We start from the raw sequence: 25,327 nt of genomic DNA on the forward strand, positions 1-25,327 counted from the left end.
TTGTGACATATAGTACTTGTCTCTTCATTTTACTTTTCCTCCTTCACATTACCAAATACCTTAGAAATTTTATATCTTTTACCTACCACTTGATCTCATCTACTCACTTCTCAATATTTTCCTATCTCCATGTTATCTTCATACTCTGTAACACCCTTCATGTTATCCTTACCCACTCTTTGATCCTAGTCCCTTGCTTAGCTCCTCTTAGTCCTAGCCCTTGATTTTCATGAGTTATCTATATAGTAAGATTTTCTCTTGTCATTTGGATGTATCTAGTGTTTTTGTTAACTTGAGCTTTTGGAGAGATGTCCGTTTTTGCATACTTTGAGATCTTTGAGAGCTCATAGCTACCATCTTGTCATTATCATTATTGTCATACCACCATTATCATAACCTCCATATTATCACTTACATAAGTTTAGCCCATTGAAACAATCTTCATTCTCTCATAGCCTCTTGTGCCTGAGCTTACAAAATTGACAACATCACCATTTCACAAGCAAGATCTTGGAAGATAGGAGGGCAATGGCCCAATCGGCTCTTGAGTGCATGATTTACTTGCGTTGTTATTTCATGTTTCATACATTTTTGAGGAATTGCTCTATTGAATTATGTTGGTTTACTTTGTGTTCCTAGGGTTTATTGCCACACTTAGTAGGTTCTACTATATGTTGTTCAGTTCCATTGTTGTCATTAAATTTAAAGGAGTTGTAAAATGATAACTAAAAGTTTCCTAATAAGTTTCACATGTAACATTAGACAATCATTTTCTAACTTTTTTGGTTCATAATGGCACATTGTGTAGACAGAGACATTTGTGCATGACTTCTAGGACATCTGTTTATAAGTATGACAATTTTGAGTGCATCATTATTGGGACATCAATAAATATGTATTAGGTGACACTTAAAAATTACCTCTTTTTAACTCTTAGAGACTTTAACAAAATCAATGTCAAATTTTATTAATATTTAAGACCAAAAGACAACCTAAAAAATAGAATCATGAACTGATATACGATGTAAACTATACACATACACTATGTAATCTTTAACAATTACTCATATACTAAAATGGGTCAAAATTAAACTATACATGCACAAAGTTGTCTATGACAATCATCAATAATGGTGAACTCAAATGATTTCCATATAGAAGGTCTAAAGTTCCAACTTTATAAAAAACATTACAATTACTAATACACTTCTCATGACGTGGTTTTGAGTTCGAGGCAAGGTTATCTACTTTATAAACTATTTTGTGTGTACATTGTGGAGGCCTCGGTAGGCTAGGGCTTTTAAACAACTTTGTTATCCTCAAAACTGAAAGTGAAAGTCAGGGTAAAGAGAATCATGCAATCATAAATTCTTTTCAGCATAGCAACCCTAAATGAAACCCTTTTTACTCTGTTTCGGTTTATTCAAGACAGAATCGACGAAGGGGGGCAAAACAGAAAAAGAAATAACACAAATCATAGGAGAACACAGACCTTTATATATACAGCAGTTTGCAAAGACGAAAACTTATAAAACAAAAGCAGCAGTTTTTCTAATCTAAACAGAGAACTCGATGAAACCAAAGACGGGGAAAGGAAAACCAGGCGAATGCGGAAAAGGAAAAATCGACGAGGAAATGCTTGTATGGGTACGTACCTTTCATTGAAAAATTACTGATCGACTTCAAGAAGAGCAAAGCATTTCCTCCTTTACCAAGCTGAAATGAAATGAAAGCATCTCTGCCAAAATTATAATAACCTGCAAATACAAGAAACAATAAGTTCTGCCACTTGATTACGCCTCTGTTTTAGGCAACTTGTGTTAAGCCGAGTAAATATATTGGTGGCCAAACTTAGTTTATGTCGGTCCTTAATGAAATAGTCCGTGTTCATGTGAACTCGGCGAGTCTGCACCAGCTGTTGTATCAAGTCTCCGTAAAGGACAAACACAATTATTTTTTATGTAACTTGTTTTACTCGAATAAAGGACTGATCGAATTCCTAGTGATAAACTGAAAATCGATTGTTTAAAATTAATAGTAAGTAAAAACTTTGATTAAAAAAATGTAATTAAAATATTCTTCGCATTTTCCCTCGTCTTCCCACAGTTACCAATTGATAATGACGATAGAATATTCATTGATTGCCCATCGAATTCGAGACCTGATTTCACAGTTAATACAATTTATTAATTAATTTTAAAATCACAGATCAGTAGTTTTAAAATTAATTAATAAATTGTATAAACTGTCAAATCAGATGCAAATTTTCTGCTGCATAGACATCGCCGCAGAAATGATAGACAAGTTTGCACTTGTGGTGGTCTCCAAGGATCCCGATTATTGTATCTTTTAGTCAAGTGTTCTTGGTTTAAAGTCTTTGATTTCTTTAGTCAACAATTCTCATTTAATTTTTTTTGTTTTTTTAATTGTGGGCCGATTTGGTGGTGATCAGATGTATTTATCAAGTTAAATGATTGCATTGAATGTATTTCCATATTCTTGAATGAGTTGTGCTTGTTTATGTCACAACCCTCTACTTTCTCCACATATATTTCAAAAGAAATTACACGTGGACTTTTTCTTTAGAAGTAAAATAAAATAAAATTTAAAGAACTTAGTAGTTATTGAGTGGAGGTCATGTGACGGTTTAAGAAAAACAGTTATATAACTAAAACAAAATGATTCACATATTCTTCTGCCAGGGAATTCTGGTCATTATCCCGGCACCATCACCTGAGTCATGGTCGGCACTACATTCCCCATGATGTTTCATACAACCAGGGGTCGTGAATGCATCTTGTATTATGCTACGAGAAGGAATATTTGATAAGATAGCAAAAAAAAAATCCAGCACCATAGGTCCCTCGTTCAGCATATATATCCTCCAGCTTCACTGCCAGCGGGAGAGGAGTTGGGGGAAGCTCAAATTTGTTCGAGAGCACTTCACAGAAACAAGTGTGCCACGGTTGTAGGAGAGGCGCTTTTTAGCCGGAATCCATCACACACCAAATTTATTCTTTTCACCCATCGCAATTGGTTACCACAACTCTGTGATATCTTGACGGTTGGATGGAATTCGTAGCTCTCTCTCCTTGGCAACATTGCATGTTCCAGAAGCAAGAGAATTCCTGAAGCCGCCATCAACACAAGACATCACAAAGTTAAGAGAGTGAGCGGCTGGGGAGAAAGGAAGGTCCTGAGGAAAACAATCTGAAGGAGATCGGGTAATGACACATTTTTTCAGGTTCATCTTTGTTTATTTCTAAGCTAATCCAGGATTGTTGAGCTTCGTCAACCTTGTTGCATAGGTTTTGTGCACATAATGTTCTTGTATGGTTTAAAAATGCATAGGTGCATAGAAACTTAATTAGAGAATACCTCTACGATAACTTGCTCTTAGTTACATTGGCCATAGTGGAATGGTTTCATTACTATTTAGTTTGTTTTTTTTTTATATGGCATGAGACCATTGTATTAAATTGGATATTGTGAGACGTGTTTCCATGCAAACACCTAAACCAGGCTGCACTAAAACTCTGTGTCAATTCATACAAATTTCATGAGTTGGCTTGAGTACGATGTAAAGGCTCCTTGTCACAGTACCAGATCATAGTAAGAGGTTGTACAAGAACAACCTTTGCGCCCAAGAAACCATTTTATTTCTAAACATAATCCGGTACCGATATGGAGAAATCCATCATTCATTCTTTCTATGACTTATAATTTTCTTGATAATCTAGAAACCCTATTTTAACCCTGATGTGATGTGCTTGTACAAGTTATGCGTGTAAATGTAAGTCACCTTATTTTTCTTTGTTAGGCATTCCACTTTGTATACTAGAGGAGTTTATAGTAGTAGACTCTAGACTTACAACTGTGCATTAATAGTTAGAACCACTAGAGTTCTATTGTAAACTATTAATTTGTTAGATTCCTAAACTGTGAATGTGATGGTGGCAAATATTTGATTGACTGGTTGCCACAATGAGAATGAGTCAATTAGAAACCTCAATATTTTATTGATTGAACAATAATAGATGATTCTTTAAAACTTATAGTTGTTTCAAAATAAGAGAATATCCTTATTGTTTAGCCTTCATATTGAGTCATTCTTATATGTAGATGGATGACCATGCTAAATAGGTCTTGTTTACCATATCACTAGTTAAGATGTTTCTCAACTCCTTTCATTAAAAGCTTAAGCTTGGTTAAAATTAAATTATCTTCAAGATATTAAACCTGGTACCAGACCTAAAGGCGTGGATTTGAATGTATGCATTGAGCTATGCAATAATTGTCTACTCTCTAGCTTTATGAAATTATTAAAGCCTAGTAAAATTAGAAAGTAATATCTTATCAACACATTGTTGAACTTTGATCGTACTCTTGGGTGATTTTGGCTAAGTATGTAAGCTTTTGTTTTCTTGGGTGGACTGCTAAATATAGCTTGGGCACCTACGAGCCCCTTGGAAAAATAATAATTACATGGCCATCTTTTTATATATGACATGGGGATTAGTTTTATTCACCATTTATTTTACCATGACTTTATTAACTATGTTAAGGAACTGGTAACTCATGAAAGGTTGTTAACTTTTAAATCATTATATTACATTGATGTGGTCATATCATGATAAATGGAAAATAATGGTGTCTTTCTTGTTACTTAATGTACATTTGTATATTTATGTTTTATGAGAGAAATTCCAAATAGGATAACATGCTAGGTATATTAATTGATGGAAAAAGAGTTTCATTGGTAGCTATGTGATTGGCTTAATATATGTGTATTTATAACATGTGTCAATAGGGAATTGATGGTAGTACTTTTATGCCATTTTGGAAGTTGGTTTAATTTTCTTGCTAGAGATGAGCTAAGATGATGTGATTAATTGACCCATGATTAATGGTCCTTATGATTTTATCCTTGTATGTTGATGAGTATATGGAACTCAAGGTTGGATAAACCATGTTATGTTTTATTTTTATAAATGATGGAGATGGGACTGTGAAACTGAGGTGATAACTAAGAAAATGTTGTCTTATTGACCGATTAATGTTCTGACATTATTTGTGTAGCACAATTCCATTACTCTTCTAAGTTTTACTTGTTTAGACTATCTCGTTGCCGAGCTGGGTATCTTTCATGTTAGGAAAGATTCTAGGGAAGCTTAACCGCTTTGTGGTAGGGTGGTAAAGCACTCCTACAATATTCTCGCCCTTGTGTTCTTAGACAGGCTTTGGAGATCCTTTCAACTTGGTTGTCATGGTTATACCACCTGGTATCTGGTATTTGGTATTAGTAAATCTGGTAACGAATTTACAGTTTTTTTAAAATTTGAGCATATATGTATATGTATCAATTTACTTAAAGTTAATGGTAGTTAATCGACTAATATTGACTGGTCAATATTCAAAAGACTTTGACTCTCGTTGATTTTTCTGCATATTACGGAGATTGCTGATGTGGCATTTATTTTGCAGGGGCAGTCCTTACAGTTTAGCTCGCAATCTATATCAAATATTTTATCATATTCTTGATTAGGAGGATCTATTTGTCCTATTTATTAGGTCAATGATTTTCGTTGAATGGTATCTTGTTGTATTTATGAAGTCAATGGTCCCCTTGAATGGTATAAGGGGATCTAATAGATAAGTACATTCTAATAGACATTTTTTAGGTATACTAGATGTATTCATAGACTAGCTTATATATATTTATTCAGATATCATTAATATTTTGTTTGAATATAGACATTTCGGAAAAATATCGATTCATGTATTTAATATAGATATTATTCATTACTAAATAGAAATACACATTAATAGACATAAATGTATTTAAACAAAAAAAAAAAGATTGTCATTTTTTAGACATTGGTAAAAAGAAATACATATTAACAGAAATAAATATATTTTAATAATATTTTAATTTTGTTATTAATTGGAAACATAGTATATAATAATTTTACTAACAAAATGCATATTTAGGTATAATTGAGTTTAGCTTTGAAGACATATATGGTAAGTAAAATTATATTATTTTAGAATAGTACAATTCAAATTTTCATTTACATTTTAGTTACAAATTATTTATATATTTTATAATAGCGTATATATTGGAGGACATATATAAGTCAGTATGAAATATTTTTTCATTGTATTATTTGAAATATAAACTAAATCTATAATTCTTAATCATTTTTAAGAATATACTATTAAACCATTTACACAAATCACATTCACCAATCTAAACAATTACATAAGGATTGGAGTTGAAGCAAAATTAATTAAAATGACATATGTAATAGTTCATAATTAACCATACAAATTGTTTGATTCAAAATTTTGGAATAGTTGTACAACCATTACCATATCAATTATAAACCATAACAAAATTCATAGGTCAAACCATGCAGTGCATTGATACAATTTGGGATTTTATAAATGGTTAAAATAACAGTTATTTAGAAGTTTGGTGATATTACAAGTCATAATCATCAATCTAAACCATTACACAAAGCTTGGAGTTTAAGGCAAAGTAATTGTTTGATTCAAAATAGTTTAAAAAGTTCTACAACCATAACAAATCATAGGTCAAACCTTGTAGTTTATATTACAATTGAAGAGTTTATAAATGGTTCAAATAACTCTTATTTAAAAGTTTTGTGATAACAAAGTGCAAATTACATAAAGAGCACTTCATTGTAATGGTACAAATACATTACATATTCTTCAGTAATTAAAATGGTATTATGACCTTTATTATATAAGTGATCACGATATACTTCTTCCATAAAACTTGTGAAGGCAACCACCTTTGTATATGTTTCCTTAACCTTGTGTGCAACATCTTTCATCCTCATTATTTCTAGTTCTTCAATGTAATCAATGGATAATGCAGTGCTTTCAATATCTTGAAGAACTTTAGAGCAACACTGTAAAATTGATGTTGTGCACTTATCAATAGGTATTTCATCAGATGGAGTAGAGTTGGTTGAGATGTTTGGACTTGCATCACCTATTTCAGATTCATTGTCTGATAGATCTATAGAGAAAAGTGTTACCTAAGAATCAAACAAAATCAAATCAATGTTAATATATATAATTTAAGATAATAAAATTTGAACATCAATAGGAAAAAACAATTTGTAGTTTTTCAATTTTGTGTACTTATATATACATGCAAGTTTATATGGATGCAACCATGTTATAGTCATTATATCTTGAACTTATATAATGGACCAATATATTGTAATTGAAGTAATTTTGAAAATAAAATGAATACCTTAATATTCTTCTAAACATTTGAGTCTATTTTCTTTAGTTCTTTTTGGAAAGTTGTATGTCATTTTTCATTTTCTCATAATGGTCATATGTGAATGGTGGTGTTATTCTAAGACTTTGTAAAGAATTTACATGAGATATTGCCACAAATGTCAAATTTGTTCTCTCTCTCTTGGACCTATATCAATTGTAGCTTTAGAGAGAGTTTGTAACTCCCCACCAAGGGATTCAAAATAATTAACCTAAATTTTTACTAAGTTTTCCAAACATTTTTTTATAGAAAGAATAATGTACACATTAAACATAAAGTAGCAGAAGCAATAACATACAATCATATAGAAGCAAACATAATAAATTACATTCCTTAAGGATCCCAAGATGTTGAGTCACATTTAAATTTTAATTAATACTAAGTCTAATAAATAACACATCCACATGAAGGAATAATTAAAAGTCCAAAGTCCATGTAAATAGTCCAAAGTCCATTTAAATAATATACATTTGTTTTGAATGCCACTTGGCAATAAAATTCAGAATGCTCAATCATCCACTGTACATGTTATAAGGTATGAAAGGCTTAAAGAATATACATTTATAAAATAGATTACATCATCCTTTTTGGATCCACAATACAAATACAATGCAATAAATGGAACCATCCATCATAAAGATATAATTATCCATCATAAAGATACAACCATCCATCATAATACACAGAGATAGAATGAAAGGAAAAGTAGACAAGGAAACTCCAACCACAATATCAACAGACAAATCTCAATGGTAAGAGTAAAAAGCACTACCACCCGACCACGTAGAACCTAAATGGCCCACTCCCACCACACTGAGGAGATAGTCTCAAGTCCCAAACAAGATATCAATCCAAATATCAAAAGTAATCTCTAAGTCTAAGAAACCCTAAAAGTAATCTAACTCAAAGGTTCCAATAATAACTTGACATCTAGTCTCGAAGGCAAAAACAGACACGTAGAAAATCTATACTACTAGTGGGCAAGTGTCATCACATGAATCAATGCTAGGGTTACTTGGCTAGTCTTTTAATCCTCTAGTCCCCTAGTGACCCTATGTGGCACTAGTATCCTTTCGTACTAATAAGGCATACTAATGAGTCAATTCTAAGGTTATCCAGCTAGTCTTTTAATCCTTCAGCCCCTTAGTGACTTTCTGTGGTACCAATATCTTATTAATTCATTTTAAACCCATTTAATGAAATCACTTATTAAACTACTTACAATGGGTTACCCTAGCAGCCACTTTGGTCCCTGACCTCCATTGTAGGCCACTTCCCAACTTCACATACAAATTACCTACCCTAGGCTCATAAAAACATAAATCAAACAATCACAAATTTCACCTCAGCCCTATACAAGCAACTAAAAAGTATCAAAATATAATCACAATAACACATCAGTTCTCTATGAACAACTGGAAAACATCCCCAAAAATACTGATTGAAGACTCAAAATGGTTAAATCAAATATGTCAAAACATTCACCTCAGTTTCACATCAGAACACTGGAAAGCATTAACGAACAATAAATACAACTCATCATAGAGCATATCAACACATTATCATGGTTGAGTTAAAAATATCAAGATTAATTCATCATAAAATCACAAACACAAAACTCTCAAGCCTCTAGTAGACGCCCTAAAACTGGTCAACACTCTAGTCAACCCAAACCCAAAACAAAGACAACATATAGATAACAAAATGTAGGTTTCAGAGTCTAGTTTGATTTAGAAAACATACTGTTGAGTTAAATGTAAGGTTTTAGTTTCCAGTTCAATGTATGTTTCAAGTAAATAAGTTTCATAGTTCACCCTTACAATCAACCCATTCTTATATTTAAACACATCACATAAGTATCCTTATTTCAAAGTTCACTATAAGATCTCATAAAACAACTTTAAATTATTCATCTCCAATAAATTATTAAAATAATAATAATTTGATCATTAAATAATATTATTGCAATTTTATAAATAATCAAGATAATAATATCATTAAATAATTTAAATGTTATTAATTAATATTTCACTATTAATTCAAAAAAACTAAATTTAAACTAAATTTATTAAATTAACTTGAAAATTGTTTAAAACAAAGAATATAAAAATTACATTAAACATTAATTAAATTAATAATTAATAAAAATAACTATTAATAAAAAATTTAATAATTAAAATTTAATTTTAATAAAAAATATATTAAAAAGAAAAAGAAAAAACACATTTAAATAAGGCATTTAAGGCCTGCACAGCCAATCAATATAATTTTTTTAAAACAAAAACCCTTCACCCCATTATATATATATATATATATATATATATATATATATAGAATTTCTTATCAATACTCTGATAGGAAATTTACGGCAAACCATTCAAATTTTTAAACTAAAAATTCTATTTATTTCAAACCCTCCCTGATTAAATACAAATTTCTTTCATCTACAGAATGAGGGTTTCTAAGATATCTCAATCTCTACGTATACAAAAGAATCAACATGCATACCCGAATTACACCATATTGAAATACTCATCATAAAGAAATTTAGATAAACATTTCACAGTCATGAAGAAGACATAAATAATAAAGAACGTAATTTACTGTGTGAATTAAAACAGAAGAATCTATCTGGATTTTGATGCTAAATCGCAATACCCAAAAATATTTGTGAGAGAAATTTCTTCTCTCAAAACCTTCCCTATGAGAATTCCTTCTCCAAAATTCACGGTCCTCCCAAAACTTCGGTCCCTCAAAAATGAACCCTCAAATTGCTGATAAGGAGTTCTCTCCTAAATTCGAGGCACTAATTGTGTGATCACCCGAGAGGACTCCTTGCTCACTAGACATTAACTCTTTATTATATTTTCTTCATCTTTTTCATGCACGTTTAATGAATTATAAAATAACTTTACTTAATTTCACTTGACTTCTCTTTTTAATTAATTTAATAAATTTTAAACTCATGCACACTTTATGCAATCTTTAAACTTTTAATGAATTAATATCTTTTTCATTTTTAAATTTTTTTGAAATGTTAATTGATAAAATATTTATTAACTCAAATAATAATATTTAGCATTTATTTAAAAATGAACTCTAAATATATATTATTAAATTAAATAAATATCATCACATTCTAAAATTAAACTTATAACTTTTATCTTTAAATTTAATTCTTTTTATTTAATTAATTTCCTAATTAATTAAATATAATTAAATATTCAAATATCAATAATAATTTTCCATTAAATTTAATCATTAATTTAATCATTTAATTAGACTTAATTAATAGAAAAATCACCAAAGACCTATAGGACAAAATACAAAAACCCATCATAGAAAAACACATACAAGATCAAACTAAAGGATTATAATCACGAACTTACGTCATATGACACATTCGGAAGGTAATCAACTCAGATACTTGTCCTAATTTTCTAGGACAAATGGGTTTAAGGGTTAGGATTTGGACTTAAAAATTTATCTCCCCTCTCTTACCATTGAGATAATGTGATAGGGTATGCTCATCTTGGCAATTCAGGGAAGTTGATACCTAGTACCTGCAATCTGCATAAAATCCATGCCTGTACAAACACAATATTCTAAACTAAATAGGCAATGGTAGGAAGTGGTGCATCATGTAGATCCCAACTAGTAGGTGACTATGACTCCCTTCCTTAACCACATCAGAAATGCCATACATAAAGAAATCATACACGCACACCATACACATGCAGTATGAGGTAAGTATCCATAAAAAAACACATGTGATAATCCATCTAACTAATCATCATCAATAACTGAAATCACTGTAATAATCATCATGCATACATGAAGTATGGGGTACCAAGTAATCTCATCATAAAATCAACTGAATATGAAACAATATCTGATAATCTCAAAATATTGCTACTAATCATCAAACATAAAAATAGCCTAAAAGAGTTTGGCAATGCTAGCAAAAATGTGAACTAGGGGCAGGCACTACAGAATTGGTCCTTGTGATTTATGAATGGTTAATGCCCATGCCAATCTTAAAGTTAATTGAAGTGTTCTACCCCTTTGTATTGGTATTATTGGGACTATATTTGGTTGATGGTCTTGAAAAGGTAATCTAGAGTAATTATCAAATTCAACCAAAACATATGCTGGTGGCTCTAGCGATTTACTTTCTGGCTTGTAGATAATCTTTGTAATATACCCCAATGCTCCATTTACAAGACCTGCCTCTACCCAAAGATTTGAATTAAACATCACTCTTGAATTGTTGCTGATTAATAATTCAATCTCAAGCTCTCCATTTGAACAATCTTCTATTGCATTCAAACTCCCTACTTTTGTTGCAACACTTCGTGCAACAATATGCTTCAATGAATGTAACATTATCTTGTTATGGTTATAAACATTATCATTTGTGGAGAACAAATGGACACAATTTTGATTTAACTTGTCATTTTTTGTAGTATTTAAATTGATAGAAGTTATCGTCATAAGTAATTTACAGTCTTCAATTTGTGGGTCAACATCTCTAAGATTTGTTAGAAGTTGATGAAACCTTTTATGTTCAATGTTTTCCCCCTCTTTTCTAAAAATCTTATCTAAAGTTACCACATATTTCAATTCCTCCCACAATAATTGTTCTCATCTTTTGCTATCATATGTAGTTTTGTCACTCACTAGAGGCAATTGACCCAAGTCTTCAACAAAAAACATAGATATACCTAAACAATTTTTTTTTTTAAAAAAAAGGTTGTTAAGAATTTCTAATGTGTTTAATATTTATATATTGTACTAAATATGGCATAATATGATAACATATACTAATAGAAGTGAAAATATACCTGCAAAGCTTTTGTCTGAACTTTGTGAAAATGCTTGTATTAGTCATGAATCTATGTTTTCCAACATAGTCCGACCAATGAAGCTCATTTCATCAATCAATATGTAATTGATATGTTTCATTTCCTCTTGGAAACTTGTAAGATGTGATCCTTCTAGTTGTGAAAAATCTCTTACTAGTATTTTTAGTTTTAAATGAATAGTGAAAGCTCCAATATTAAATGTTGCAACTCTTGTTGGTGCTAGTAAAAGAAGGGGAGAAGGACCTGACAAACACGCATTTTGAAGGGCTTCACGAATGAAACCAATCAAATTTGACTTTCCTATTCTTGATATTCCTTGAATTATCATGAACAGTGGGCCTCTATCTTCATTGGTATGGTAGTGTGTCATAACTACGTTGATTTCCTTTTGTTGTTTATTGCTAAGGGTTGTATAATTGAAGCATTGAGGAATATCATCATATATGAGACATCCATTTTCCTTCATATTTTTAATGAAATTGATTGCTCCAATTGTACACTCCTCACCTTGATATTCAGTAGACAAATTTGTATTGTTATCAATGTCTCTTCTTCCTAACATATCTATTTCTAATACTTGCATATTTTGACCATTATGAAGTCTAGATATGATTTCCCATTTGTTCTCTATAGTATTACTTGCAACAGCTTCATCTTCTTCAATATCTAAACCATTATTATTTTCATTTTCCTCTATAATTATTTCTCTTTGTACATGCCAAGCATTATAATTGAATGAGTGCCACTTTTCTATTGTGGAGTTAATATCCACACCAATATCTCTTTCTATGTCAAGAAATGGTTTGTATGGTAATAACTCTATAAAAAAAAATTTTGGCCATTTTTGTGAAGCACATGGAGGAATAGATGTAAATCTTGGAAAAACTCTAACTATAGTTGCTTTTTTCCCTTCGTTCCCATTTGTTTTCTCTTTTTCTTTTAGAATTATATATCCATGATTTGGTTGCATCAATTAGTGAGATGCCTTCCATACAAAGAGGCTTTTTTTTATATCCATCAATGAAACATTTTGTTTTGTCATTATTGTTCTCCTCATTATTTAGAGTTATAGATTTGAACACTTCGTGTGAGACATTTCAATTGACAAATCTTCTACTACTCTCCATGAGCATAAGCTCTAACAACATGTGACATGTTTCTTGAGCTCCAATGTCCCTTTCTATCACATTTTCTGTTAGAAGCCATCTATATGCATGTGCAACTAAATCATCAAGAATTTCCATGTTTGAAAGATGCATCAACATCTGGTGGTATGTTTCAGAGCTCTTCTCAGCTTTTGATCCATAATTTGCTATGTATTTTAAGATTGCGTGTTTGGAAAAAATAGGTTGCCAATCTATATTTTCTCTCCATAATTGTAATTGTTGGTCTCAGATTGTTTTGACAATTGAGTGTCAACACACTTAACCAATTTTCAAAGATGATACTGAGTATAATACAGATGCCAAGCTATAGTATGTGCTGAGCCAGAGATTCAATAGGTGTCAAGTGAACTTCAGGTGCTGAGCAAGATTCAAGTGTCGAGTGATAAGTGATGCCAAGTCACTATAGGTGCCGAGAAAAGTATAGATGCCGAGCTAAATAGACTTACTATAGGAGCCGAGTGAGATAGAATTCTTGTATGTGCCGAGCATCAGCAAATAGTAAGTGTCGAGTAACACAAAATCAACATATGAGTTTGTGCCTTCACAAACTCAAATGTAAACCATTTTTGAAGCCAACTTAAGATGAATCTCAAAGGATCTTGAAGATAAGATCGAATCTTTTTCATTTGCAATGAAATCAGTTTGTAACTAATAAGAAAAATGGAGAAGGCATGCAACCAATAGGGAAAATGAATGAATTAAGCAAGAAAAGAAAAATGAATATCGATCATAGATTCATACCTAACCCTAAGTCTTCAAAGCCTTTAAAAGGAGGATGAAACCCCATTTTGTGTATGAATGTGAGAAGTGTATGGGTGAACTATAGTGAAGTTAAGAGGGGTGTGTAAGGACTTAAAAAGCAGGACAACATTGTAGAATTTTGAGGAGAGACAAATCAAATCAAGAAGGATCAGAATAGACAAAGCAGAATAAGGATTTGGAATTAGCAATTGAAGATTGCAAGTCATCAGGTCAATACTTTCTAATACTCTCTAACCATTATATTAAGAATAAAAATCCTATTATGTTAGGTTGGTTTAATAGCCATGTTGTAAGCCTTTCAATAAGGTGCTAAATCCTTTAACAAGGTAACATTCCAAGTGAGTGTTTGTAAATCCTTTAACCAGATCACTTTTGGCAGGGTGTAAAGTCTTTAATAGAACATGCCTTTCACAAGGAAGACCATTGGAAGTGGTCAAAATTTGTAGCCTTAAACAATTACATATTGTTATAGTGATACTTTGTGGGTGTCATCCCCACCTCAGTTTTACCTTCTCATTTTGGAGGGTTTCTGGATTACCAAAATCTTGTGTCATCTATTTTCATGCATGTCTTTACTTTTATGTTTATTAGATGAATTAGATGCATGTGAATGATTTCAGCTAAAAAGTTTTAGAAGTTAAATATAGTTATTTTTGATTCAACCCCGCCCCCCCCACAGAAGTAAACCTTCCTTCTTGTAAATTCCAACAATTGGTATTAGAACGAAGTTCTCACAAGGAGGAGCCTTACAGGTTGGAGAAAAGATCTAGACATGGAAGTCTACAAACTTGGGAAGGTCATAGAGAATAAGGGAATTGATGTACAACTTGCTGTACACACTTTGGAAGAAGCAAGAGAAGAATTCAGAAAATATTTAAAGAGAAGAAGACAGATTACCATAGTTGAGAATGATACACAATACAAGGAGATTAACACCTCAAAACTATTTTCAAATGGAGATTACAAAGAGTTTGATGCAACAATAGCAGACCTAATGGAGAAGAATAGAGCTCAAGTAGAGGAGATCGAAACTCTCAAGCTTGAACAAGAATCACAAGTCATGATGCTTTGTGAGGTAACTAAAGAGAAGAAAAGAGTCATTGAAGATAAGGCTATGCTAGAAGAGGACAAGGGAAACCTTGCCAATAGATTGGAAGAAAAGTCAATTGAGCTTGCAAGAATTTCAAACATGCAGCTAGACACCCTAAGCTAGATGATGAATGCATATCATGAATTGAATATCAAAGACATTGAGATCTCTACACTGAAGATGCAAAATGAACAATTGCAAAATGACCTGAAAAGAGAGAAGGAGATTGCAGAAAGCTTCAACAAACCAAATGAGGCCATCAAGTACTTTGAGCACCTATTGAAATTACCAAGGGCTAGCAATGATACTTTAGGACTAGGATACACTAGCATTGAACAAGGAGAGTCATCCAAACGATAGAAGAAAGGAGTAACGAAGGTAAGAACACTAAACCTACTTTTCATTTATGTGGTAAAAAGGGACATACCTCTAATGTATACAGGAGTAAGAATGCCAATCAGCATGACAAACCTAATAATGTGAACCACTATCATAAGTGCAACAAGCAAGGACATCAAGCACATAATTGTAGGACTAGGACTATCAAAACACCAAGATTTGAAGGTCACTGGTACAATTGCAAGAAGTATGGTCATAGAGGTTTTGAGTGCAGATTAAAGTCTATGTGGACACCTAATCAATCAGCAAGGGGAAATAATTATGGACATCACTACAATTGGGATTGCAATACTAGGTATAATTGCCATTACTGTTAGGAATATGGGCACATCCCTAAAAATTGCATAAGAACACATTTTAGTGGAAACTATAGCAGATGGCTTAGTCAAACTACATGCTTTAGTTGTTTAAAGACTGGACATATCAGCAAAAATTTCCCAATAAGGTCAATGGCACCCAACTCAAAGATCAATAAAGGAAAAGAAAAGGTAGATGTTAAACACATCAGAGGAGAAATGAATAAGACATGGAAGAAGAAAGATGGGAATAGAACATCAAATGAAGGCATCACTTCACCTAAAAGGTCAAGTGGTCACACCTCATCCAACTAAGAAAAAGAAGGCATGAGGAACTGATATACAAAACTTTATCATACATCAATTCCTAAACAAGAAAGTACTAAAAAAGAAAAGATTAGCATGAATAGAGATGCAAAAGTTAGAATTTCAAGATTGCATAAGTGTTGTTAAGTTTCCCTCAGATACCGAGTAAAATTCCAGTACAAGTCGAGTTGATTGCCAAAGATAATAGAAGCCAAACGATTAGTTGCAGCTAAGTTGGTAGTGGAAGCTGAGTAAAGAGAAATTTCAGTTGAAGCCAAGTGAAGGATACTTCTGTAGATGTCGAGTGGTGGAAAGACAATGGAAGCCAAGTAATGCATAAATGCTTAAGAAGCCGAGTGGACATCTATAAATGCACTAAGCATTAAATGCTATGAAAATAAGGGTATATTATTGCATTATGAATCATTTTTCTTCATTGTGAACTAAAAACATAGATGAAGAAGAGTGCAGAATGACTTCAAGGTAGAGAATCTAGCATTTGAGCCAATTTCAATAGCGATTGAACATAGTTTCATCGAATTCAAGGTATTTACATTTGTGTCAAGCTACACAATTTTAAATTTCTTTGTGTTAAAACCCTAGCTAGCACAAATGGCCTCTAGTTCTAGGAAACAACAAGAGAGCGTCATCTGAGGTTCAACTTGTGTCAAATGAAGTGAAACAACTAGATTTCCAGGCAATCCCAGAGGTGGCATATAAAAATGACCCAGCTGGAGCTTTATCCATTATACCCCCTAAGGTAGTTATGGTTCACAATGTTAGAAGATGTTACAATTGCAAAATTGGAGCCATAGGAGATATGGAAATGAGGGAAGCATACGAGAGATTGTGTGAAAATAGAGTATTGAAAGAAGAGTATCAAATTGTTGAGAAGAAGGGTTTGACGCGTGCTCTAGAATTCCCCACAGTTTTCAAAATTGAATGGATCAGGATAGTACTTAGTAGGATTCATGATGGAAGCTCATGGTTGGAGGATGGTCCAGTAAAAATAACAAAAAGAATTGTACATAGAGTGACATGGTATCCAATCCTAGATCGACCAAAGACCCTTAGAAGTGATTCTAAGGAAGCTATTGAGAAGAACACTGGTGCTAAATGGAACAAGAGAGGAATGACAATAGAAACCATCCAAGACCCTCTTGTTGACTTTTCTGTTAGAGTTATTGCACACAAATTTTACCAATCTAGTAGACTTAACAATGTACCATGCATTGCAGTGGATGTGGGTTACAAACTAGTGAAAAAGGATCATACTGATGATCTTGTAGAAGTGCAATTGCAAAAAATAAATGAGAACTTAGCAGCAATAAGGAGAACCAAGGGAGCATAATGCAAGTTTGGTACAATTTTGGTTTATATATTTTTCTATGTACAGAATGAATTTCCATCTTTTGGTAAAGTTGTTTGGAAAGCAAATAGGTCTATAATAGCTCAAGTTAATGAATATATAGAACAAATGGGAGCTAATTTTGAGACTCTTATGACTAGCTATTTTGAAGACTTCAAGAAGACCATGAAGCAGAGGCTAAGAATACCAATTTCATTGGTAGAAAAGAATGTAAATGATGTATTCTTTCTTGTGGATATTGACTACACCTATATTTAAGCTGCTACGCCAAGAGTTAGATGGTTAAGACCTCTTGGCTATGAAATAAATATAGATGAGGCATCTGTATCTATAACTACATTATTAGCTAAGGAAGTGGACAAAAGTGCACCACATTTTGGTACTTTTGATGTGGTCAGATCAAAGGTGGACATGGAATTGAAGACTGCCTCCACACTAAAGAAGAAGGAAAAACTTGTAAAGAAACTTAAAGCCAAATTTGGTGAGGGCACAATAGAAGAAGAAGAAGATGAAGAAGTAGAAGATGATGAAGAAGAACAAGGATAGGAGACACTTGCTCTGACACAAGGTATGGGTGAGGATGTAGAAGAAGAAGAAGGTGCCAAGTAGGAAGTACCAAAACCAGAACCTAAGAAGAGGAAGGCACATAAACAACCAGCTGCACAACCCAAGGGGAAGAAGAAAGCAACAAAGCCGAGCCCAGCCAAGCCAACTACAAGGGAAAACACCAGGGCAACAAAAAAAGTGGAAAAGGAATGGGGGAAGAAAAAAGCCACAGAGCAAGGAGGGCTTGAAAAAGAAAAGAAAAGAAGAAACTTTGTTGCACCCCTAGAGTCAGATGAAGAAAAGACAGAATCTGACAATGATCAATTTAGATTGGTAAGACATTCTACCAAGTCTAATTTGGAAAATGTTTGTGATAACATTAGAGATAATGCAAATTTAACTAGTTTAAAGACCATTGATTTTAATAAATTTTCAAGAGAAGAATAGAACATAGTGGAAGAGTCTATCTACACTATGATGGCCAAGTTTAAGACTACCCCACTTGAACTAGATAATTCTATGCCTAAGGAGCTAAGCTCCATTGTAGAAAATAAATGGCATTACTGCCTTAAAATGGAGATGGAAATAAGGGAGTCAACATTGGCTCATGTGATGCCTAACCTAACTAAAGGTCAAATAAGTAAGGCTAGTAAGAAACATGGGAGCAAATTTGCACCCAAATATAGAGCCTTCCGTATTCTACAAAATCAAATTGAAGATGTCATGCAAAAGTCCTCACAAATGTGAAAATTGATTTATGGATTGACTACTGTCAAGGAAGGGCAGGGAGATCCCTTTTAGGGAAGAAATGATGAAGAAGAAGAGGAAAATGAAAAATAGGAGGAAGGAGAGAAAGAGAAAGAAGTAATAGTGGAGAAGCCATAACAAGGTGAAGAGGCAACAACTGAGGAGTAGCAACCAAAAAAGAGTGTCCAAGACACCCAATTGCCACCACAAATTCCTCCACATATAGTTCCTACATTTGCAGAAATTGTAACTATAAAGGATGTTCTCGACACCTCAAGTTAGAACACCAATCCACTAATTGCAAAGGATCTCAAAAAGATCCTTCACCAAACAACATTGCAATCATAGTTGTGCACAAATCTTGTTTTGGTGAGTGTAGATGAGTTACAAAAAGTTGTAGTAGAAATTACCAAGGAGAAGGTGAACACTCAAGAACTACCTTCACAACCTCCCACTGCTACATATGATCAACCAAAAGAGCAAGTAGCACAAGACACAATTGCTAAGGTTGATTCTATAGTAAAAGTAACAAAAACTACCAAGGAGTCAGCAAAGGAGAAAATAGGAAAAGATGTTCCTACAACACAAAGCCAAGGTGCACCTCCGCAAATCATTGTCATTGATCAAGGGAGAAGTGGAGAAGATAAGGAAGAGGAGAAAACCCCCAAGGAAAGAGAGCAAGAGGCAATACAAAAATTGGTAAATTTTCCTACCTAAGGGACTCCTGCTAAGCAGCTAAGCACTAATGTAGTACCTCTGCAAATATCAGCACTAGGCTCGAGCTCCACCAAGGTAGCAATGGTACTTCACTATGGAGACCTTGCACTTGATGAGGAAATACTCATACCTAGTTATGACTACAAAACAATGAACCTGGCACATATAAATGAAGCGCAAGAGGCACTGGAGAGGAAGAAGAAGTAGGAGATACTCAGAAATGAGTATAGATAGAGACAAGCATTAATAGAGATCAAAGACATCTTCCTTGATGCATTTAGCTTGCTAGTATCTGATAAAACAAAGCCCATCATGGAGTAACTATCCAACATAGTAGACCAGGTACAAAACAAAGACCTTGATACTAATGTCAAACTATTAGAATGGTTTGAAAAGAAATTTCAAATGAAATTTAATGAGAAGATATCCAGTGAGATAGCATTATCATAGGTTGAACTAACTAAGAAAATAGAAAAAGTGAAAATAGTGCTTGAGAACATATTCTCATTGTACTCTAAATTGTGTGACTCATCATATTTCACACAAGAAACTAGGCAGAGAATATTGAGCTTAGAGAGGAATCTTAAGATAGCTAGCACACAGCTACATAAAGATCTAGCTGAAAGTGAGAAGCATTTTGCCACAACGCTTCACACTCAAAAGGAGTTAGCTTTATTGACAACAAAAGAAGCCAATGTTAAGGCCAAATTAATATAGATTCAATCTGCTATCATCCCACATCTGGAAGTACTACATAAGGAAGTGGCCTATGCAGAAAATTTTTTAAAGAAAGATCCTAATCTTTCTCCCTTAGAAGGCCTTGTACATCTTGAAGCAGAGACAACCATCCAGCTCAAAGCACTGGAAATAGCATTGGACAACTGGGATGCTTCTCTGAAGATGATAATGGAGGTAAATAAAACATTTTGGCTAAATATTCTATTCATTCTTAGGACCCTTTGACACAAGTGTCAAAAAGGGGGAGATAATACATTATGTGAGGAGATATTATAAAGGTAGGAAATAATAGGAATGGGGGAGATAATACATTATGCAAATAAAAGGGGAGATATAAGATTTTGAATTTTGAGGAGAAATAAGGAGATACGACCAAAAGGATAAATTGCAAGGACATGTATGAAAGGGGGAGCAAAAACATAGGGGAGTACAAACAAAGTAGACACATACCAGACATAGAGCAGACAAGGCAAAGAGTGTTAGACACATCAACATGAGACAAATTTAGTTTAGGGAATTTTGGTTATAGAAATGGCACATCAACTCAGGGGGAGTTACACATTTTTGAGGTATATAATCATCTATAGAATTTTGAACAATTTTTTGAAAGTTTTATACATATGCTGAACATAATGTGTAGTATACTCATAGAGATTAGATTCATAATGCTTAGTTAAGTGTTTTTGCCACTCATGTCAAAGGGGAAGATTGTTGGTCTCATATTGGGTTTGACAATTGAGTGTCAACACACTTAACCGATTTTCAAAGATGATGCCCAGTATAATACAGATGCTAAGCTATAGTATGTGCCAAGTTAGAGATTCAATAGGTGTCGAGCAAGATTCAAGTGCTGAGTGATAAGTGATGCCAAGTCACTATAGGTGTTGAGCAAAGTATAGATGCCAAGCTAAACAGAGTTACTATAGGAGCTGAGTGAGACAAAATTCCTATATGTATTGAGCATCAACAAGTAGTAAGTGTCAAGTAACGCATAATCAACATATGGGTTTGTGCCTTCACAAACTTAGATGTAAACCATTTTTGAAGCTGACTTAAGATGAATCTCAAGGGATCTTGAAGATAAAATTGAATCTTTTGCATTTCCTATGAAATCAACATGCAACCAATAAGAAAAATGGAGAAGGCATGCAACCAATAGGAAAAATGAATGAATTACGTGGGAAAAGAAGAATGAATATTGATCGTAGATTCATACCTAACCCTATGTCTTCAAAGCCTTTAAAAGGAGGACAAAACCCCATTTTGTGTATGAATGTGAGAAGTGTATGGGTGAATTATAGTGAAGTTCAGAGGGGTGTCTAAGGACTTAAAAAGTAGGACATCATTACAAAATTTAGTTTAGCAAGAACAAAGTATTAGAATTTTGAGGAGAGACAAATCGGATCAGGAAGGATCAGAATAAACAGAGCAGAACAAGGATATGGAATCAATAATTGAAGATTGCAAGTCATCAGGTCAAGACTTTCTAATACTCTCTAGCCATTATATTAGGAATGAAAATCTTATGATGTTAGGTTGGTTTAATAGCCATGTTTTAAGCCTTTTAGTAAGGTGCTAAATCCTTTAACAGGGTAACATTCCAAGTGAATGTTTGTAAATCCTTTAACTATGTCATTTTTAACAGGGTGTAAAGTCTTTAATAGGACAGGCCTTTCACAGGGCAGACCATTGGAAGTGGTCAAACTTTGTAACCTTAAACAGTTACATATTGCTGCAGTGATACTTTGTGGGTGTCATCCCCACCCCAATTTTACCTTCTCATTTTGGAGGGTTTCTGGGTTACCAAAATCTCGTGTCATCTATTTTCATGCAATTCTTTCCATTCATGTTTATTAGATGAATTAGATGGATGTGAATGATTTCAGCTAAAAAGTTTTAGAGGTTAAATATAGTTACATCTGATTCACCCCCCTCTCTCAGAAGTAAACCTTCCTACTTGTAAATTCCAACAACAATATGTGGCGATTATGTGAGTTCACTCTATCATCATTTCTTGTTGGCTTAATTTTTTTTCACCTATTCCTATGTCTTCATATAATTTAGATCCAGTTAGATTCAATTGCCAAGGAGCTTGACATTTGAAAACATTATAAGAAGGTGAATGATTAATTATTTCATTAAATAAATAATATGTTGTACTCTACAAATATTAATAACTATAATGGTTACTTGCAAACCATCTTTCCTTGTTTTTGGCATAGACATGCACCCTCTCTATAAACTATGTGATGCTCAACATAGTTTAGTATTTGGTCATAGTCATTGTCACTATCCATATTGGTAAGTTGTGTTGTATTTTTGAGACATGGATGTTGACAAAAATTTTGGAAGGCCTACAAGAAAATAAAGATATTTGACTTATGTTCATTACACTAGTACATTTGCACTTGTTTTTCTACCAAAAATTTTGAACAAAGGTATGGTTTTTTTTTTTTTTGGTTTTCATCCCATATTGGTCAAAAATGTCCTAAGTTTTCCCAAGTTGGTCAAAATTTTGATAAACTCAAGTCATAAGAAAGAAAAAGTGCATTAATAGTACATTTACAGTTGCTTTTCTACCAAAAATTTTGACCAAAGGTATGGTTTTTTTTTTTTGGTTTTCATCCCATATTGGTTGAAAATGTCCTAAGTTTTCCCAAGTTGGTCAAAATTTTGATCAACTCAAGTCATAAGAAAGAAAAAGTGTGTTAATCTTATATATTGGTGCAAGCTTATAGTCATATGATATTATTGCTTTATGTTATTTCATTCCCGCTTGTGTAGGGTATCATTGCAGATAATATTGGGGCTTTGCGAGTAAATTTATAGTGATATTGATCGCTAAAGGAAGGCAAATCTGCATGTTCTTGCAAAGATATCTATGGAGGAAGCTAAATCTGCATGTTCTTGCAAAGTCTGACACAGGGTTTATGTAGTTCTAGAAATTTTATTATGCATCAAAACCTAGTTATTGTCAGTGGTGCACACTAGGGTGAGTTGTGAAGAGGTTGTTCATAGACTTGATTTCTAAGTTGGTAGAGACTAGTAGATAATTTTGGGGCACTCTGCACAGCAAGAAGGGCATGGGATTAGGATCAGGTCTAGGGGCAAGCAATCCATTTACCTTGGCCTCCTCAATCTCCTCTTCTAATCCCCACAAAAAGCTTCAACCTAGTTGGTAAAAACTACATTTTTTTCATAGCCAATGTGGGCAAGGGGATTGGGATGCTTTGAGAATTTGGATTTTGATTAGGATTGAGATATGAATTTGTTGTAGGCTATTTGGTGATCTTGAAATTTGAGCATTTGGGATTTGGAGTGGTTGTCTAGTTAGACAATTGATTCAGACCAAGGGAAGCTATTTATTGGTGGGATCTCATGGGAGATGACTGAAGATTGGCTCAAGGAATATTTTAAGTCATTTGGAGAGGTCATTGAGGTAGTGATAATGAAGGATAGGACTACTGGGCGAGCCTGTGGTTTAGGTTTTATATTTTCCTCAAACCTTACAGTTGTTGACAGGGTTGTGTTGGGTAAGCATATTATTGATGGTCAAATGGTGGAAGCAAAGAAAGCTGTTCCCAGAGATGATCAATAGAGTGTAAATAGGGTCAATAACATTAGCCATGGATCACTCAATTAGGCTAGGACAAAGAAGATTTTTGTAGGTGGATTAGCTTCTATTGTCACAAAGACTGACTTTAGAAAATATTTTGAGCAATTTGGTACAATTATAGATGTTGTTGTGATGTATGATCATGGTACTCAGAGGCCTAGAGGATTTTGGTTTATTACTTTTGATTCGAATATGCAGTTGATAAGGTTTTGCAAAAAAAATTCCATGATCTTAATGGAAAAATGGTTGAGATTAAGAAAGTAGTGCCAAAAGAGCTTTCTCCTAGCCCTACTCGAACTCCCATTGGTGGATTTTGTTTAGGTGGAATCGAGGTAGCAATTTTAGTATTCGATATGGAGTTGGATAGACATATAACTCAAGTCCTGCAACTGGCTATGGGGTTAGGATGGACAATAGATATAGTCCTAACTCTGGAGGTGGATATCCTACCTTTCTAGTTATTGATGCCAATTATAGTAGCAATTTCAACTATGGCACAAGCCTAGGGGTCAACTATGGAGGAACTTCAAGTGGGTATGGTGGTCATGTTGGCTGTGGTGGAAGCAATGCAAGAAATGGAACATACACCAACACACAATCTGATGGAAGGAACATGTGTAGTCAGGGAAGTTTGGGTTACAATATTTCTAAAAGCTCCACTAGATATATGGGTGGAGGGAGTGGGAATATGACTGGCTATGCAAGTGCAATAAGAACTTGGGGTTCTTCTTCTACTTCTGGCCAAGTCAGGTGGTTGGCAGCAGTTTAAGCCTTGCTAGTGGAAGCTTTGGTTATGGAAATGTTGAAAATGGCTATGGTCCTAATGTTTTCAGTTCAGGAAGCTATGTAGGACAAAACATTGGCTATGGAGTTGGGAATTTGACATATGGGTCATTTGGGTCAACAATAGTGGGATATGGAGGAGCTTATACTAATATGTATGGAAGCTGATCTGGTTATGGTGATACCACTTGGGGATTCGGGACAAATGACTGAGGAGGTAGTTTGGCTAGTTATGGACTCGGTAGTAATGTTACAGATGGTCCTTCAAATGGTTCCACAAGTTATCTGGGAGGCCACATGGAGACACAGGCAGGCTAACACATAAAGGAGTTAATAACATAGTTTTTTGAAGTCAAGAAGAAAGTCTTGGCTATGTATCATCTTTTGTAGCTTAGGAGCAATAGGGTCAGTACTGATGACTTTGAGATAGTAGTTTTATAGGTTGGATCCATTTGGTCATACTACAAATTCTACTTGTCATCCTAATTCATAGGTGGAGAACTTCATAAGCCGACCAAAGTTTACAATGCCTTGCAATTTCAAGGACCAACTATGTGATAAGCTTCATGTGATAACCAACTGTGTGATAACTTAGTATTGGGCTGAGGC

At 33.5% G+C, this 25,327-nt stretch overlaps 1 pseudogene; it reads left to right on the forward strand.

Annotated features, from left to right (window-relative positions):
- Window positions 1–1,572: 1,572 nt before the first annotated feature.
- On the forward strand, window positions 1,573–24,886 carry LOC149556502 (uncharacterized; annotated as a pseudogene).
- The last annotated feature ends 441 nt before the right edge of the window (window positions 24,887–25,327 follow it).

Source organism: Cupressus sempervirens, chromosome 5, assembly GCF_028749045.1.
Source record: "Cupressus sempervirens isolate cs-2001-9-10 chromosome 5, ASM2874904v1, whole genome shotgun sequence".
In the NCBI taxonomy this organism is placed as follows: Eukaryota; Viridiplantae; Streptophyta; class Pinopsida; order Cupressales; family Cupressaceae; genus Cupressus; species Cupressus sempervirens.